The sequence below is a fragment of the Hirundo rustica genome, chromosome 4 (genome assembly GCF_015227805.2).
Source record: "Hirundo rustica isolate bHirRus1 chromosome 4, bHirRus1.pri.v3, whole genome shotgun sequence".
NCBI lineage: Eukaryota > Metazoa > Chordata > Aves > Passeriformes > Hirundinidae > Hirundo > Hirundo rustica.
The window spans coordinates 48,629,703-48,649,273 of record NC_053453.1 but is presented as its reverse complement, the minus strand read 5'-3'; the positions used below and the strand labels follow the sequence as shown (position 1 = coordinate 48,649,273).

The 19,571-nt window shown below is 46.9% G+C and overlaps 1 long non-coding RNA gene across 1 annotated transcript; it reads right to left on the bottom strand.

Moving 5' to 3' along the window:
* Positions 1-13,473: 13,473 nt before the first annotated feature.
* Positions 13,474-15,661, bottom strand: LOC120752442 (uncharacterized). Its single transcript, XR_005700711.2, has 2 exons — positions 15,450-15,661; positions 13,474-14,166 (listed from the first exon to the last, which is right to left on the bottom strand). It is a non-coding gene; the product is annotated as an uncharacterized LOC120752442 (long non-coding RNA).
* Between the last annotated feature and the right edge of the window lie 3,910 nt (positions 15,662-19,571).

Genomic DNA, 19,571 nt, shown 5'->3' with positions numbered 1-19,571 from the left:
GATTTTAAGTTTCTATGTCTCCTTTTATCTGTGACTGAGAAACCGAAAGGAAAAAAACCTCACTGGAGAGAGAAAAAAAAAAACCAAAAGGGGAAACAGTTTCCTTTTCCACCCCCCCCAGGCTGCCGAAAGAAAGCTCTTTGAAGATTCACTCTGAAAGCAAAAACCTTCCACGAAAGGCGAAACTCTTTTCTGTGAGGTTTAATGCCCCTTAAAAAGGTTTTCCCTTAAAAAAACCGAAGGTGGTACTCACCAAAAATCCAGTGTTCCTTTCTCTTCTTTCCCAATCACTCCTTTTGCCTGAGACTGACCCTTTTTGGTGCAAAAAGAGCTTCCAGTGTCGGTTCCCAGGGTTAGTTTTCCACAAACATGTGGTCACTCTCTGTGAGCAGCCTGCTATTTGTGGGGCTTCTTTGCAGCACTCTGATGGGTCTTTTGAGTCTGAAGGAGAAAACTCCAGCCCTGGCCTGTAGAATCCTGTGTTTTGGAGACTCCACGGTGAACGCCAAGCCTGACAGGTCTGTCTCTGCATGGGATTCCTCGGCCACGTGATCCCTGAGTGGTTCTTCCAGCTTTTTGGGAACCTCTTCTGGCTTTGAGCCGCACGTAAGGCACCAGCTGTGGTAGCTCACCACGAGACTAGACGACCACTGATTGCAAAAGAAAGAACCTGCTCTTTGGCCGGGGGGAAAATATTGCTTAATTCTCCAGTCCTGCCCTGCTTGGCTGGAGACCTTCCCCGATTGCTTTCCGGGCCAGAGGGAGCTCAGCCCTGCCCCTCCAGGGGCTTTTTCCCCAGGGGGCAGGGCCCAGAGGCAGGGAAAAGACATCATCCAATCAGGGAGAAGGGGCAGTGGAAGAGAATCAGGTTACAGATAAGTAAGGAAAAATCACATGATACAGATTACAAATCCAAAACACAATACAAACCAAATTTAATGCATTACAACACACATACTTGAGCCGGCCAAACTCGGCGACCTGGGTGACATCGGTCTGCCAAAGCTCCAAGGCTTTAAGACCCCTGGGTTTAACCCCTGCCGGCAATGGCGCACCAAGGGCGGGACAGTCGTTGCACGACTCGACAATCTCACGAGCCTCAGTGGCCGTCAGCTGGAACTGCTTCTGCAGCGTATGCGCATTTTGGTGGAAAAACCCATGCGATGCCTTGGCCTGCGCGAGCACATCAGGCTGAGGGGCTACCCACGCTGGGTTAGCCAACTTGTCAGCCCTCACGTTACCTTCCACTACAAACCCTGGCAAGTTAGTGTGACTCCGTACATGCAGAACGTAGTATGGATGAACATTGGCCTGAACTGCACACCACAGGGCCTTCAGTAAATGAATCAAGGCAGGGTTACTGACCTCCTTCAAAACTGAACAACCCAATCGCTGTGCGATGTCGGCAACATAGGTGGAGACAATGATCAAATTGAAAGGTTCCTGGGAAAATTTCTCAAATGCCATGACAGCAGCCCTTAGTTCAACCAGTTGGGCTGACCCATCCTCATGGCTTTCCAAAACCTGCCACTCAGATCCATCCTGCCAGGTAGCTATGGCTTTTCCTGTCTTGCCGGAACCGTCTGTGAAGACAGTAGGTCCTTGCATTGGCTCTTGGCTATTTTTGGGTTGTAAAGAAAATTGAGTATTTTTTGCCACTTGCAATAGCTTGTGGCTAGGTAGATGATAAGTGATCTGCCCTGAAAAACCCTCGAGAGCACTTTGCAGCAAAACATTGTTCACATCAAATTCCTCCCTCTGAACCAGGAGAATGATCTTTGAGGGATCTGCACCCATCAATTGCAAACAGCGTTGCCGGCACTTGATTATCAAGCGCGCAATCAATTCAAACAGCGCCGTCGCCATCTTATGCGGCTGATGAGGCAGGAAGACCCATTCCAAGATGTGCAGAGGATCAGTCCAATCATCATTCCACTGGCCGATGATACCTGTAGGATGTAAATCAGGAGTGGTGATGAACACAGTGACATCAGTGGAAGGTTCAATACGGTACACCTGGTAAGCCGAAACAGCTTGCTGAACCTCCTCCAGCACTTTTCATGTCTCAGGGTCAATTCACGAAGTGACTTTAAGTCAGTGTCCCCTTTCAACAATTCAAACAAGGGAGACAGTTGTGCTGTGGTCAGTCCCAAGTAAGGACATAACCAGGTGATGACACCTACCAGCTTCTGAGCATCATTCAGTGTCTTTACCGATTGCACAAACTGCACCTCCTGGTGACAGATTGTCCGTTCCAGAATTTTGACCCCCAAATATTTCCAGGGAGGTTGTTGTTGTACCTCTTCTGGAGCCACCTGCAGTCCATGTGAATGCAGAGCTGTATCCTCAGCAGCTCATCCTGGGTGAGCACAGCCACCAAAATGTCGTCCATATAATGATAGATGTGAGCATCAGGAAACTGCTTGCGAACTCCAGACAAGGCACGGGCTACATACCACTGGCATAACACTGGGGAATTTTGCATGCCCTGAGGCAAAACTTGCCATTGATATTGCTGCCAGGCTCGGCATTTTTTATTGTTGGTACTGTGAAGGTAAATTTTGGTCTATCATCGGGATGCAGAGGGATCGTAAAAAAACAATCCTTCAGATCCACAACGAGGACCGGCCAGTCCGCAGGAAGCATGGTAGGCAATGGCATGCCCGCCTGCAATGTCCCCGGGCCTTCCATCACAGCGTTGATCTTTCAAAGGTCTTGTAGCAACCTCCATTTCCCAGACTTCTTTTTGATACAAAAGACAGGAATGTTCCAGGGACTGGTAGATGGTTCCAGATGCCCCTGGTCCAACTGCTCCTGCACAAGTTCACAAAGGGCGACTAGCATGTCATGAGGGAGGGGCCACTGGTTCTCCCAGATGGGTCTGTCCACCAGCCACCGTAAAGGAGGCGTGGGACACTCTGTGCCCCTCATCACAGTGGCCCCCATCAAAAATCCCTTCCCATTCGCACCCCCCACACGGCCAAAACATCCCTCCCCCAGAGGTTCTGAGCAATCTCAGTAACATGAGGCCAAATTATGGCTGTCTGTCCCTCCAGATTCATGATAGCCATGGGATTCTGGCTCACGTAGCATTGCTTCATTCCTCCTAAGCCCGAGATCGATGTCTTTGCCAGGCTCAAAGGCCACTGCGGGGGCCAAGCAGCCAGGGAGAGAATGCTCACGTCGGCCCCGGTATCTAGGATGCTGTGAAGGTGAATCTCCAATGGCATGGCACCAGGCATGGACACGGTACACAGCGTCTCAGGATGGTCTTTGGTCAGGACAGCAATCCAGCACACCTGAGGTGGCCTAGTAGAGCCGAAGCCGCCATCACCTCGCAACCGGTCCTCCGTCCTGGAAACAGAAGACTTAAAAGGAACAAGTGGAGCAATTTGTGTGCCTTTTGGGATAGTCAGAGGGGGGGTGGGTATGGAGACCATTGCATGAATCTGCCCTGAAAAATCCACACCAATCAGTCCCAGGTGCACCATGATACCCTGAATGGTGGCACTGGACCTCCCCATCAGGAAGGCACTCATGCCATCACCCAAGGGACCAAAGGCATCCAGGGGTACCTTGTGTATTTTGTCCAAATCAATCACTACAGACTTGGCTGTGCAGACATCAACACCCGCTGAACCGCGGGTGCTGGCTGTGAGCCTGCTGAGCAGATCGCCATTGGTTCAGGCCGAGGCAGAGACATCTGTGTTGGCACGTGTCTCGCCTTCACGCTCCGTGTCACGTTTCCCAAACCGACTAACGAATGACCATTCATGTGCAGAGCTGCCTTACACGTGTCCGCAGCTTGATTTGGCCTGCCACATCATGCACAATGAAACAAGACAGCCGTAGGCTTCTGTGCCTTTCTGCCCTGTTTCTTCCTGGCCTGAGCACCCCCTTGCTGCCATTGCATGCCCTGGGGAACAATCCAGGCGGGCTGCACAGCAGCAGCCACAGCCGGTTGCACGGCTGTAGGCACGGCTGGTTGGACCGCCATGGCCGCCGTCAGTTGGACAACCGTAGTCATGGCTGGCTGTACAGCCCTGGCAACCATCTGTTGGCTGGAAGGGGTTACCCTCGCACAGGCCTCAACCATCTGCGACAAGGGTAGTTCCCCAGAAAGTGCCTCAATTATCCTCTTGCAAACAGCATTGCAGTTGCTTCGAGCAAGGAACTGAAGCATGAGCTTCCTTGCTGCAGGATCACTCACCTGCTTCTCAACTGCAGCAGTCGGCCATCCCGCAAAACGCAGGAAGGGCTCATCAACTCCCTGGACGATCGTTACAAAGGACTCCTGTGGAGTAGCCAGCTGTAAGGTCTGAACCAGGGCTGCCATGCCTGTCTGCTGGCACTGCTCCTGGACCAAGGGCTCAAAACCAGCCTGCCTGTCAGCCCTGGTATAATTGCCTGTTCTCATTAGCATATCGGTATTAATCATACGCCTAGGATCACCCTGACCCAGTGTCCTATTCCGTTCCACCGCTCTGACTGCCAGCTGAGTCCATTTATACTCAAAGAAGTCATATTCAACTGGTAGAAAAAGGGTCCGAGCCAAGCTCCGAATATCAAAGGGTGTTAAAAGGCTGGCATTAAAATAACAGGATTTGCATCACCTCGGCCAACCCCAGACCATACTTCCTGACTGCATCACGCAGCTCTGCCAAGGCCTGCCAAGCCAAGGGTTGATAGGTGTTATGAGTAGCACCCTGAAGGACAGGGAAGGCCTGAAGACCCTCAGATGAAGCAGCAGCACCTGCCATATCCTGCCCTGTGGGCCCCACAGAGTCAGAGGCAGGCACTCGGCTGGGGACCGGCTGGACACCAGACACCGCATGTCCAGCACCAGCATCAGCACCATCGCTCAGTCCTTCAGCCTTAGCTTTCAGTTCCCCCAGAACTGCCCGCGGTTTTTTGGGTGGATGGTCACCTGACGGGAGGGGAGCATCCAGGCTGTGGACGAAGAGCCAATGGCGCGGGGCCCCCTGCTCTTGTCAAAGACCGGCTGCATTCCGGCCATGTCCCAGTTTGTGCTGAACTTAAACACCCTGGCGCCCGCAGCTGCCGTAACGCTCGCAGCGGGAAGCAGAGGCGGGGCCGGACCAGCTGCTGGTGCCGGGCCTGCCGCATCCTCAGCAGGGCTGGAGCCCGCCAGCAGTGCCACGGCACCAGCCACCCGAGACCGGTCAAAGGGCTCCGCGGGCACACATCCCGGTGCAGCTGGGGAGCTTGGGCTGCATTCACGCAGAGACGGCGACAGCGACAGCACCTCGGCCACCGCTGGGGTCGTGCCGTCCCCCGCCGGCAGCCCATTAGAGCTGGCAGCGCCAGAGTCCCTCCCCGCCCCATGAGCACTGCCCCCAGCCGCAGCCCACGGGGCTGGTGTGGGGATCGGAGCATCCGGGACCCCCCCGAGAATAGTCCCTGCGGGGGGGCAGAGGTCTGCAGGCACCGCCAGCCCCGAGCGGGGCGGAGCTGTCAGCCCACCCCTGGGGGCGGTGTCCATTGAAGGACTGACTGGGACCTTGCCTCCAGCAGCATCCCCGCCCCGCGGCCCCTCAGCAGGCAGCGTGGGGATGGAAGCGGCCAACGCACGCCCTTTTGGCCCCGGCCCAGATGGCAAGGTGGGGTGCTCCGCTTCACCCGACTCCATCGGATAGGTGATGGTCGTGCGGCAGCATGGACAGTGCACGGTGACCAAATCCCTGTCAAACGACAGTGGGGGCCTCACCCCCGGGCTGCCCCCCCCACCAACGCCAGAAAGGCATGGAGGGGAGGCAGCCCCGCCCTGCTCCGGCGGCTCCACAGCACGGGGGCAGGAGGAACTGGCCCTTGGCTCACCGGGGTCCCGCCCCCCCGCTGCCTGAGCAGCTCCGACGGGGTCGGGACGCGCCCCCCCGCTCGGAGATCAGCGCTGGAGCCCGAGGGAGAAAAACCACCCGGTGCAGGGACCGGGGAGGGAGGGGGAGAGTCCATCTTACAAGGGAGCTGAAGTTCAGACTCAGACAATACCTCTAGGTCTGATATAATGACCCTGCCCCCCTCCAGCTCCCTGTCCTGCTTCGAAATGCTCAAGAGGTCCCCCCAAAGCTCCAACACCAGAGCATAGCAGGCACACAACAGGCAAAGAGGGGAAGGAAAACCTCACCAGACTGTTTCTCTCACACGTCAGAGGATCACCAAATGTGGTCACGTCATGCAAAGCAACCACACGGAGACAAGAGATTTGCAGGGCAGAGATGTTTCTCAGTGAGAGAGCCCAAGGCCAAACCAAGGCCGAGAGCCCCTCTGCCTGTTTATTTCTTACTTTTTATACATTTGTGGGTCTGGTTGTGGATTGGCTTCTGGAGTTATCACCTCCCAGCCGAATGGCCAGATCAACTGTCAGTTACAATTGCTTTCAGGTTAGAAATATGCAAACAAAAGACAGGAAATGAAAAACAAAAGGTTTGTTTATGTTACATGTGTGAGAAAAGGCAAAAACTGCTCCTAATATTGTACAGAAGCTAAAGAGACTGACTCCATCTTATGAACAATCAGAAGGCTTTAAAAACTCAGAAAAAACAGGGTGACAGGAAATAACCACTCCTAGGTGGTGATTCTGATTATCATTTATTCAGGTTTCTGACAAAAGGAGTATACAAGCACTTTGAGATTAAATGTGTCTGCACATTTAATATTAATTTACGGAAAGTACCCATGCAGTCTTGATATTTGTTTTCCACATATATTAGCAACAGGAAACTCAAGCCTTTGAATGTTTTTAAGAAATAAGCACACATGCCAACATTGCTGACAGATGATTTTCTTTAAAACCTGACTATTTTCACTTCTTTCGTATTTCTCTTTTTTCCTTATTCAGCACATTTTAACCTGCAAATGTTATCCTCAAAGGTCATAGGAAACTCAGATTGTCAAATAAAGCTGAGGCACTGCAAATACGGTACTTGGTAACACATACAGACTGAATCTGATAGAAATATACGAAGAGAAATCTTACAGAGGTCTGACCACAGTGTAAAGTCTGACAAAAGAATTCTCCATTCATCAGTGGGGGACCCTTAGCCCTACCAACCATAAATTAGAAGACCCAAGTTAAAAAGAAAAAGCCATATTAATTATCAAACATGAATTGGCTCAGTCTCTCATATCTGTCCTTCCAGATAGTCCATGGCTGTAGGGTTACAAAAAACTCTTCAGTCTGGCTGACATAGCCTAAAATTCAGTACTGACTCCTTCAGTGAACTGCCAGGACTGTCAACCAACACATGTAGACCAGCTACAAGTCTTATTTGCTCTGCAGAGCCCTTGGATAAATCCCTCCTTAGAGGGGTCGTCAGGATAACTGAGCTACAAAGCTGGTGGGTGCTAGTGACCACTCCAACACCTGCTCTGGACTGAAAAAACCCAGGGGATCACTGGGGGCTTGCACCTGCGGCCCACCGGGGCCTGGACCTCGGCATTTTCCAGCAGCGCCAGAGGAAGTAGGACTGATGAGAGACTGAGAGAGAGCTGAGCTGAGCTACACCCACGGCAAGAACTTTCTCAGTTTGCCATGTCACTCCAGAATGAGAGGTTTTATTGCTTCATATTATTCACTCTTTATACTTGTATGCACTTTTTTCGTTAAGTAAAATAGGTTTTTCCACTTTTCTCCAAAGAAGTTTTTTACCAGACCGGTTGGAGGGAGGGGCCACTTGGGTTTTCTTCCCAGAGGGATCCCATTCAGGGGTTTTCTCCCAAATTTGTCCCTAAACCAGGACAATACATTTTTTATTGGTGCCCAGTGCAGGGCTCGAGAGACTGGAAAAAACTTGTATTGATTATTAATTGCATTTTGGTTGTCTTCTGTGTGGGGATAAAACAATCAGGAGCCATGTTGCTCCTTGAGTTCCTAATGTCTCTTAGAATGGAATCGTTTCTGTGTTTCTGTTCCCTAGGCTTTTTTGAGGTTTTAATACCTTTCTGGTCCCTAGGTTTGTTTTCTTATCCAGAAATAGCTCCAATGTTGTCCCTAACATACAGCTTTTACGCTAGGGATGCACAAATTAGAATAGCTATTTTGTTGGGCTCAGTGATTATGATTTACAGGAAGCTTATTAAGGTACTGGGGTTTGTGCCAGGTATGTTTGGTTTATGGTTTCTTCGTCCTACCCTGCATCCTAGTTCCAGTAGCATGTTTTAGGGATTTATCAATAATTGCACCCAGTTTGTTACAGCAGGAGTAGGGGATGAGGCTCTTCAGCCTCTTCTTTCCTTCTTCTCTTTTGAGTCAGTTACATCACTTTTGGAGAATGTTCAGGGTCTCCTGAATGTTAAAGACACCACCCTCCTGGTATTTCACCTGGTGAGCTTCCTCTATATAGTTTATAGCTTTTCTAGAATGAGTCACACGCTGCTAAACACTGTAGGGCAGCAGATAGAGGCAAGGGAGCAGGGAGATAAATCAGTCACTCAGGCTGCAGCCAACCCCACAGCTACTTGGGTTGCAGCTAAACCAGACAGTGAGGCTAAGACACTCGCAGTTGCTGCAGTAAAGAAGGGAAAGAAGCACACGGACAAAACCGATCGACCAGTAGACGATGATTCAGGTGAAGGATCCTCAATGCCTCCTGACACCCAATTAGGAGATGAACCAACTGACACACAATCAGACGCTGAAGCAATTGATGATACACAGTCAGAAGCCGAAACAACTGATACAAAATCAGAAGCCCAACCAACTGACACAAGATCAGAAGCCAAACCAACTGGCACACAATCAGAAGCCCAACCAACTGCTACAAGATCAGGAGATACTATTGAGTCCTTTTCCCTGAAGGACCTTCATGGCCTAAGAAAGGACTACACTCAATGACCTGATGAATCTATAATTAGTTGGTTAGTCCATCTCTGGGATGCTGCAGGTGAGGCTACAATGCTGGATGGCACTGAAGCAAGGCATTTAGGATCCCTGTCACATGATCCAGTTATCAACCAAGAAATTATGAGGGAGGCTCACCCTTGCAGTCTCTGGGAACGGGTCCTGGGAAGTGTGGCACAAAGATATCTGTGTGCCGACGATCTCTATATGCAGCAAACCCAGTGGAAGACCATTGAACAAGGGATTCGGTGCTTGAGAGAAATGGCAGTGGCAGAGATTGTCTTCTCAGGTGACCTAAACACTAGGAACTCCAACTTAGTACCATGTACACCTGTGATGTGGTGAAAACTTGTATGACTTGGGCCACAAGAATACTCTTCTGCTTCAGCAATAATGAAGTGGGATGACACAGAGGAGACTGTGTTTGATATGGCGAAGAAGCTCCGAGCATATGCAGATGCCATGCATAGTCCAACACATGCAAGAATTGCAGCTCTGGAAACATGTATGCAGAAATTAGAAGACAAGATGGAAGAGAATCACAAAAACCTCAGGGAAGAGATGAAGGAGGGCCTTCTCCAAATCTCTGCAGTACAGGTCAGAGGTTCTGGCACAATACACAAACATTCCCCAGATAGAGAGGGAAAGGGCATCGCACGGGCTAAGCTGTGGTCCTTCCTGCATGATTGTGGAGAAAACATGAGAAGATGGGATGGAGAATCTACTGATGCTCTAGCACCAAGGCTGCATGAATTGTTGGACAGCAATACTATGAGAGGAAGTCTTACCAAGAAGGAAGCAGCTCTGGTTACTCAGGGAAATAAGGATAACCAGGCTTAGAGGGGGCCTGCCTCTAGCCAGGTAGAGGCTAGGGAAAACCGTGTATTTTGGACTGTGTGGATTCATTGGCCTGGCACATTAGAACCACGAAAATACATGGTCTTGGTTGACACTGATGCACAATGCACATAACTCCCATCAAGACATGTGGGGGAAGAATCTGTTTCCCTAGTTGGCGTGACAGGGGTTCACAAGATTTTATTTTGGTGGAAGATGATGTGAGCCTGACTGGAAATGAGTGGAAGAGACACCCTATTGTGACTGGCCCAGAAGCTCCATGCATTTTGGGCATAGACTTCCTCCGAAATGGGTATTTCAAAGACCCCAAGGGACTCAGGTGGACATTTGGGATAGCAGCTGTAGAGACAGGGGCTGTTAAGCAGTTGAATACCTTGCCTGGACTATCAGAGAACCCATCTGCTGTAGGTCTTCTGAAGGTGGAAGAGCAACGAGTGCCAATTCCCACTTTGACAGTGCATCGCCGACAGTACAGAACAACTCGAGATGCCGTGATTCCCATCCACAAGATGATCCATGAGCTGGAGACCCAAGGGGTGGTCAGCAAAACCCACTCACCCTTCAACAGCCCCATCTGGCCTGTGCGCAAGTCTGACGGAGAATGGAGATTGACTGTGGACTACCGTGCCTTGAACGAAGTGACTCCACCATTGAGCGCTGCTGTGCTGGACATGCTGGAACTCCAGTACGAGCTGGAGTCCAAGGCAGCAAAATGGTACACCAGAATTGACATTGCTAATGCATTTTTCTCCATTCCTCTGGCTGCAGAATGCAGGCCTCAGTTTGCTTTCACCTGGAGGGGCGTGCAGTACACCTGGAACCGACTGCCCCAGGGGTGGAAACACAGCCCCACCATCTGCCATGGACTGATCCAGGCTGCACTGGAAAACGGTAAGGCTCCGAAGCACCTACAGTACATCAATGACATCATGGTGTGGGGGAACACGACAATGGAAGTGTTTGAGGAAGGAGAGAAGATCATCCAGATTCTCCTGGAAGCCAGTTTTGCCATCGAGAAGAGCAAGGTCAAGGGACCTGCCTGAGAGATCCAGTTCCTGGGAGTAAAGTGGCAAGATGGAAGGCGTCAGATTCCTACTGAGGACATCAATAAGATCACTGCGATGTCTCCACCAACCAGCAAGAGCACAAGCTTTCCTAGGTGCCATAGGTTTCTAGAGGATGCACATTCCTGAGTACAGCCGGATTGTGAGCCCTCTCTACCTGGTTACCCGCAAGAAGAATGATTTCCACTGGGGCCCTGAACAGCAACAAGCCTTTGCCCAGATCAAGCAGGAGATCGCTCATGCAGTAGCCCTTGGTGCAGTCAGGACAGGACCAGATGTGAAGAACGTGCTCTACTCAGCAGCCGGGAACAATGGCCTGTCCTGGAGCCTTTGGCAAAAGGTGCCTGGTCAGACTGGAGGCCGACCACTGGGATTCTGGAGCCGAAGCTACTGCGGGTCTGAAGCCAACTACACGCCAAGACAGAAGGCAATCTTGGCCGTCTATGAAGGAGTCCGCACCTCAGAGGTAGTAGGCGCTGAAACGCAACTCCTGCTGGCACCTCAACTACCAGTGCTGGGATGGATGTTCTCTCTACCCACGATTCCACCAAAACCACATGGAGCAAATGGACTGCCCTCATTACACAGGGAGGGGCCACTTGGGTTTGCTCACCGGAGGGATCCCATTCAGGGGTTTTCTCCCAAATGTGTCCCTAAACCAGGACAACAAGATACATCGAAAATACAGAGAGAGGAGACTTTCCTGAAGAGGGAAATAAGCTTTTTGGAGCATCCCATCCTGTAGTTCAGGGAAGTACAAAAGGGAAGAAAGGTGAAAATCAGACAACTTTTGTTCCTTTTTTGTAAGAACTGCTAAGCTGTTTTGCATTAAAGAGATGCTCCTTTATTCAGGGTAACTCCACAGCTATCAGATCCCTTTTAACAATGTAATACTGGATGTTTATCATCTGCTTCGTTAGACTTTGTCCGAGCTCAGTCTCCTTGATATCAAGCAAGAGTGACTTGTAGGTCCTAGTCCAGGTGTTGTGCCATTTGTGCGCTTTGCATTATGGGCACCAAAACAGAGGAACTGAATCTTGAAGCTCTTTCTCATCAGTTGTTTTAATGAAGCAGAATAATTCTATTACTCTATATAGAGGGAACAGGCAGTCTGTCTAGTCCATCTGAGGTCTGTTTGCTGGTTCATAAAATGCAGTGGTGATCTTGAAAAAGCTGGTATAGTTTAAAACCAGGTACTCTTCAGAAAGGAAATATATCACTGAGAATTAGTTGCTTTTCAGATCATTCTCCCCATCATCCAGTGCAGAAAAGCTGTAAGGTAATCTTCATTCCATCTGGTGTCCTAAATCTATGTCACTCTGATGTTTGCAGTAAAGGAACTTTATTTGCATCCTTAAAACTCCAGCCATACCTTGGTACCTAGCAACCCTGGCTGCCTTTGCTGCAAGGAGATGGTGGGGCATTTCAGAATCTTGTGCCAGTAAAAGAAGAAGCAATAGAATGAAAAAGGGAGGAGAATGCCATGCTACACAAGACATCCAGGAAAGACATTATGCAGGTTACTAGAAACATCCTGCAAGAGAAGCAAACTTCTAGGTATTTTTTCAGAGACTGGCAGTGTCTGAAACATCACAGGATGATGATGTTGTGACTACTTTAGTACTTCAGCATCTCCACCAGAATACAGCTCACAAGGTACTTACACTGAAAAGCAGTAAACAGCTGGCTGGAAATTAGAATTGCACAGCAGCAATGGTCCACAGGAGAGATCCAAACACTAAGCACAAGCATGCACTGGAAGCATTCGAAACACATGAGCAGCTGTGGCTCACCCCTTAATATAGGCTTTCAGCTGATTCATTGAAGACTCAGTTCAGAGAAGTGATGGGGTAACACACATCCTGACAAGTTTGGCAGACACTAGACTTCTTTAAATATATTGATGCACTCTGATCTCTCTCTCCTGCCCCATGCTGCACAGGCAGATCCTTTGCTCCTTATGGGCTGTGTTGATGGATCCTCAAAGATTTTTCTCTCTGGTGTACTACTTTGAGACACCTTTGCAGCAAATTACATGGCATCATTCAGCAAGAGACAAAGGTCTCACATCCAGCTGTGAGGTGGGCTATTAACATCATACTGCGTGATTCCTAAAACCGGCTGTTATAATGGGGGTAATGTAAGGGACTCACATAACAGCAATCTGACGATTTAGTGTTGCTATGCAACTTGAGTTTGGAATAGACTTTTGCAGTTGCCTCTTAGTTTTCCATTGAATGCTCCGTGACAGTGTCTGGCAATCTTCCCCACTCATCACCTTGCCTAAAGCAGCAAGAATTCATGTGCAGGTTTTTTGCCAAGGTGCCCTCTTCAAGTCACTAGTGTAAGCAAACTGAGATGCAGACACTTCCAAGGCTTTTTCCAACCTGAATGAGATACCTGCTGTGCTACACACACACATAAACAGCTACATACCTCCACATACATTTCTCTTTCCTTTGATTCATTGCAAATCTTTTTCCCTCCTTTCTCACCTTAAGGTCATCATGAAGATGACCTTCTTGTCAAAGAAGAGGACTGTCTTTGGAAGTTTTTCCCTGGCTATGTCACAGCTATTATCACACCAGTTCACACTGTTTTCTAACTCTGAACATGTGATTCCTTCAGATGTTTCCATCTTTCTCCTAACTGTTTTCTCAGACTCATACAAAGTGGGAATAGATACCGTACTTGCTCCATCTTGTTTTATTCATTTGTCCTGAAAGTGCCTTGGCCTGTCTTGACCAATTTTAAAAGCCCCAAGCAATGATGCCTTCAGCCCTTTCGTTCAGACTCTGAAAGACTGACAAAACTCACTGGTTAAAGAAGCTGATTTACTCATCTCCCTGACTGAAACCTGACTGCACCTAGTGACATCTCTTTGTGCCACCCTCAAAAACTTGCCCTTTCATCCTGGTATCACCTGAACATCAAGGTGATGGCTATTCTGCAACACAGTAATTCATTCCCTATGATCCTTTGTTATCACCTCCCAGACCTCACTCAATTTGTTGCTTTTCTTTGAATTCCTGTGCTTTCCACAATCTGTTTTGTGGTGTTGCTTGTGTGATGTTTAATAGCCGCAGTTCAGAGTTGGCTGCATGCCAGTTGTAGGAGGGGGAACACAGGGAACTGGGAACTGGAACTCGGTATAATGTTGCTAGAGATGAGAACAAGTAAGGGAGTGTTTTCTATGCACGCTATCTCCAGAGAAATATCTTTGCAAATGTGTATCTGTGCAGGCATTGTAGCAGTACGGATTATGGATTACATTATGCAGAGGGAAGAGGAGCTGACTGACAGTAAAGATTTACAGTCCATATTGATGCTTCACAATTGTGCATCTGTCTGCAGACCATCCATGAAGCTCTCGAAGTCATTGTACTGAAAAAAAAAAAAAGAAAAAAAAAGAAAAAAAAAAGAAAAAAAAGGATAAATCAATAATCAGTAACTTCACTGACCCTTCTACCACATCTCAAAGGGTGGAGGAGGAGTGTGTCATAACATCTCACACTAGTGAGAAAATTTTAATTGAAACAGCATTCAACCAGAAAATACCACTTTAATAAAAGCAACGTTTTCAAAAAAAACTAAGTACAAATGAAAAATCCCTGTGTAAAAGGAGGTTGAAACAAAAATTTCAATATTGAAAAGTTTGCCTTAAGGAAAAAAATGACAGATTTTCTTTCAAATTAAAATATTATTTTTGAAAGCAACCTTTTATTTTCTTAACATATTTTTCTGCTTGTATTGTTCTTACACTCTTCAGTTAATAATGAGAGACATTGATGAGTTCAATATCCTGCCATTAGCCTGGAATCCAGTATCCAGGATGCTAAAAACAATTGGTCCCTAACTAGTACCCAGAACATTTCTATGTCAGAGTGCAAAAATGTAATTGTTTCATTCAGCAGAAACTAATAAAGCTGCTATTGCTTTTGATAGAAAACTCATTACTTCATAGAAAAATCACTTGTTTTGAATATAAAATATCATCTGTACTAAATTATATAACAATATTTAATTATTATATTCATGGTTTGTTAAGTTCCTGGTAGGATTGCATAACATGGCCTCACATGAGACTTAATTTGGCATAACCTAACTCTGCATTTCAACTGATATGTTAAATAATACCAAAACTTAACTGATTTTCAAAATAAAATATCAGTTATTTTTCTAAAAGTATCTAATTGAAGTTTTCTTAATTTTTAGTTTCTAGGAATACACTGAAAACTGTATTTTTATCACTAAAAGTAACAAGATGCCTTGAAATCATAAACTTTGACATTCCTCTCAAATGAACATTTCAAGTTTCATCTGGGTCTCACTTAACCTGTGATTCATTCTTTGTACTAATGCTAAATCTCCCTATTTGGAATAGTTTTCAGATTGAAGGCCTTGTTGAAAGCAATCATCATAAATTCAGCATGCATTTTATCATAGCTCGTTCTACCAGCATTTGTTGCAAGATAAAGCAGCTAATCGGTACTCACTTTCATCTTAATATTAATTCTTTTTTATGCGCTCACAAGGATCTCAAAATTATCCCCATCAGAATATATAAATGAGGATAAAATAAGTCAAGATAAATTAAATCAATCTTGCCACCCAACCACACCCAAGAACACAGAGGATTTCAAGGCTCCCACCACAGCCCTGCTCACATGATCCTGTTGCAGGGACGACCCGGGATGGGACTGACACTTCTCCATTCCTTTGCTCACCCCATGGTGCATCAGAAGAGCTTAGACTTCCCTTTCTAGCATGTGAAGGTAAGAAGAAACGAAAAGCTCTCCTTTCTGAAAGCACAAGTCCTCCTCTTCCTGCCATCCGCAGCTGCAGTGGAACTGCAACCCAAGGGTTCCACCTAGCGTCTGCCGGCCAGCTCGGCACAACAACCCCCGGCAAGAGCGGGGCGCCAGGGGGCCCTGGAGCCCACATCAAGAGCAAAGCCTTGGCTTATTTTTGAGGTGGGAATATTTTCCTTACAATACAAAAACCAAGCCCCGGCTCGTTATGAGCCACCCAAACTGTCACTTAAAACTAACCATCTTCTGGTTTACATGTGGAAAATAAGATATTTATTTATTTATTTATTTCCCCATTATACAGACAGTGCTAAAATCCAAGGCTTTAGGTGGGTGCAACAGAAAAGAGGAGAAGAGAAGCTTGTTGAATTAGGTAGGACCACTTTCACATGCCCAAGAATATTTTTTTAATCTTTCTCTAGTGCTGACTTGCCTTCATGGTAAGCCCACAAGAAAACTGAGTGACTTTTTAACGCTTCAATTCCACTAATTAAGAGATACTTATAAATTAGGCACAGCCTTTGGACTGGATATGTGATAGACACTTTCTTTCCACTTGTGTTTGGCTCCTTTCTCCACCTTCATTTCATATCAAGGTGGTGGCTATTCTGCATCATGTGTAACTTATTCCCTGTGATGGGGACAGACATTTGCAGACTTGGTAGAATTTTAATCAAAATAAAGAATGAAGGAACTTATCAATAATTACTTCTGCCTATCCCTTTCTCCATCCTATGAAAAGACAGTGTGTTTGCTGTTGGATTTTTATTTTCTTAAGGGCATCTAAAGCAGTACAATCTTGATAGCTGTCAAAGCAGCACCCTTTGTCACCCTTCTACACTCATAGTGATCTGATACGAAAGCGTCTTCTCCCTCCTCTGATAAGTCCAGCTTTTAAAAATCTCTAGTGCAGGTGTTTCCAAGACGTTTCACAAAAGGCAGTTCATCAGTTTTAAAATGCTTCTCTTGATGTCTCTGTTTCAGCTTCCTTAGAGCAAGGTTCCTTGTGCTTTGGTTTATGGAAGCCAGAGGCTGTGTTCTCCCATCATCTGCTACTAGTCATTTGGGCAAGTGGGTGTGTGTAGATCCATACATACACCCATTCACAAGAAAACTCTGTTAAGAGGAGCTCAGAGCTTACAGCAGGGTCACAGAGCTTTTTAGAATATGTAGTCATACTTGGAAACTGGGGACACTGAAAGCCAGATAAATTTACCAAGCTATGAAACCTGATCCAGCTGCTTCAGCATCCCAGTATCCCACTGCTCTCACCTACAAAACCCCATCTTCCTTCACTTTCCCAGCAGCCTACTCTTTTTATGATGTGCATGGAATTTGGGATATGTTCTATGGGATTCAAAGACCATTTTAGCTGAATCAATCTGTGCACAATGTAAAGATAAACAGGAAAGGAGAAGCCACTGATGGAAGAAATGGCTGGAGATGATGCACACACATTACCATTTGGGGATGATAAAGGACTGTGCAATAGAGACACAGCATCCTGCCAGCACAAGGCCACCAAACCCCTATGTAGGAGCTCCACCATAGTACTGGTTGGAGCTATAGGGTAAATACAGAGAGTGTATTTCATTGACATCACTAGCCAGCATTACTTAAAACAGGGCTAAGCATGATTGCAAAAGAACTGCCTCCAAGCTATTCTATTTATATTCCTACCAGAGCTACCATTGGTACAGTCATCCTGCTGCTGAAATCCTGACCCTGTCGTTAGCAGTGTAGCCACAGACCAGAGGAGATCATTTTGGATCTTTTCAGATTTTAGCATGTCTTAATACTAGCAAAAGCATTGGCAGGGGTGGAGTGTGCTATTTGCACAGGACCTGCGTCAGGATTGGCATTCAGTGAATAGCAAGACATATGAAGGCATTTTATCCCAATATAGAGAGTAACGCATCTTTCTCTGCGTTTCTGGTGGTAACTTTGGCAGTTCAAGGAACAATGGTAATTGCTTGTTACTGTGGAAACAAGACCTCCAGAAATAACACTAATGAGCCAGCAGGGTCGTGGGAGAAACACAGGCATACTGTCTCCTGCAAACATACATGATTTGGCTGCACAGAGGAGATGGGGCTCTGGGGAAAGGAGCAATTTATTTGAATGCAACAGGCACCCAGCACAACCTCCATTCATCCTCCATGCTAGTCTGAGCCTGCAAACAATTTAAGTTACTTGAAAAAAACGTTCAGATCATTTTGGAAATCATTGCTTTTTGCCTTCCTCCCTGCCTTAAATTTTGCAGAAGTTGACTGGGAGATCCTCCTTCCTTTGGAGGGAGCCATTCTGTGCAATATACCTGATGGGAAGGTGTCTCCAAAAATCTCATGATGAAAAACACATTCTTACAAATTTCCCTACCCAATTCTGCAGATGCAAGGGATGTCAGTAATCTGGGAATGGGTCTATAAGCATCTGAATAGCAAGGTCCTTCTCCTAATAGCAGTCTGTTCGTGATCCACCACTCCAACCTAAACAAGATGAAAGGAGGAGTGTGTACAGCAGAAGAGGGGAAAGACAGTAGGAGACACCAAGAGCTTACTGCAGCTTCAGCATGTGCCTTTTTCCCCTTTTCATGCTGTCTTGCTCTTGATGAAGAAAAGAGAAGATAGTGTAAGGGAAGGGAGATGGTGGATGGTAACCTGTGAACACAGCTATTTTTTATGTTCCATATTCTTTTGCCTTGCAAAATCCCCAAAATTATGCTTTCTGCCCCCAGTCCCTACTGGGACAGCAGTGTGGTGGGTGGTTGTGTATTTATAGTCAGCTCAGCCTCATGTGCTAGATGCCAGGAAGTGGACCTAGTGCTCAAACTGCCCTAAAGGATTCTTCCTTCTGCCTGCCAGTGGCTCCAAGGCTGTTAAACGTGATCTTCCTACTTAAAGGTGGCGTACTTCAGTTTAGCAGGTGGCCTCAAAGGAGCAAAGATAGGCACAGAAGCCAGAGCTAGCCTGGGCCAGAAAAGACTTTCAAGCACATCCTGCCTTAACATGAAGGAATGTTTTTGATTGCTCCACCCTACAGGGGAAAGATAAGATGTATCCATCTGTCACAGAGAGAAGAAAGGCGTGAGCATATTCAGATGACAGGGGCTTTTTTACTGGTGGCTCCTGTGGCAGAGCAGGAGCTTCACAAAAAGCAAATAAACAGGCAGGGTCACCACTTTGCTTGTTATTGCACTCCCTTGAATCATTTTTATTCACTGGTTTTTTTATTAGCTATACCAATAAGCCTCAGATAAAATCAAGGCACTACTGCACAGATTAGGAACATCCCTAGCACCAGCTCTTGCCATATTCTGTGCCCACACAATAAGCAAAAGGAGAAGAAGAAAGAGGGTGTTGTCTACCTTGTCCTTGTTGACAAGGACCTAAGGCAGAAAGGCATGGAATGACTCAGCCATTGTTTTGTCAAGAGTTAGTGGCAGCCAGTAGTTCACTAATAGCAATTTCAGTCTGCACAGCCTTTGTCCAGGGCTTTAACGATAAATTCCTCCATTTTCCTACAACCCAAAAATAGAACATGGGCAAGCAGTGTGAAGAAGTTTGACATATAAATGGGAAATAAAAATCAGAAGTTAAATGATAAAAATGTCAACATATTATTACATAGTGCAAATATTATTGCATTGACACAATATTGTGGGCAAGGGTTCTCCACAGCTTTAATAATTTTAATTCCAGAAATCTTAATCATATTTGTGTGAGGAGGTTTTGACTCTTCAGAATAAATAAACTAAAAAAAATAAAGTTTAAGGCCTGAAGTTGCTCTCAGACATGTCTGTCAAACAAAACAAAATAGAGCTGTGTGTATACTGAGGCCAGTAAATTAACAGTATGCTCCCTATTGCTGAGCTGCTGGGGCCCACGTTCAGGATTTTTCCTTTTCCCTAGCAACAGTGAGTGACACAGCAGGTATTGGAGCAGCGCAAGGTTCAGCAACTCCTGGTGAGCCGAACTA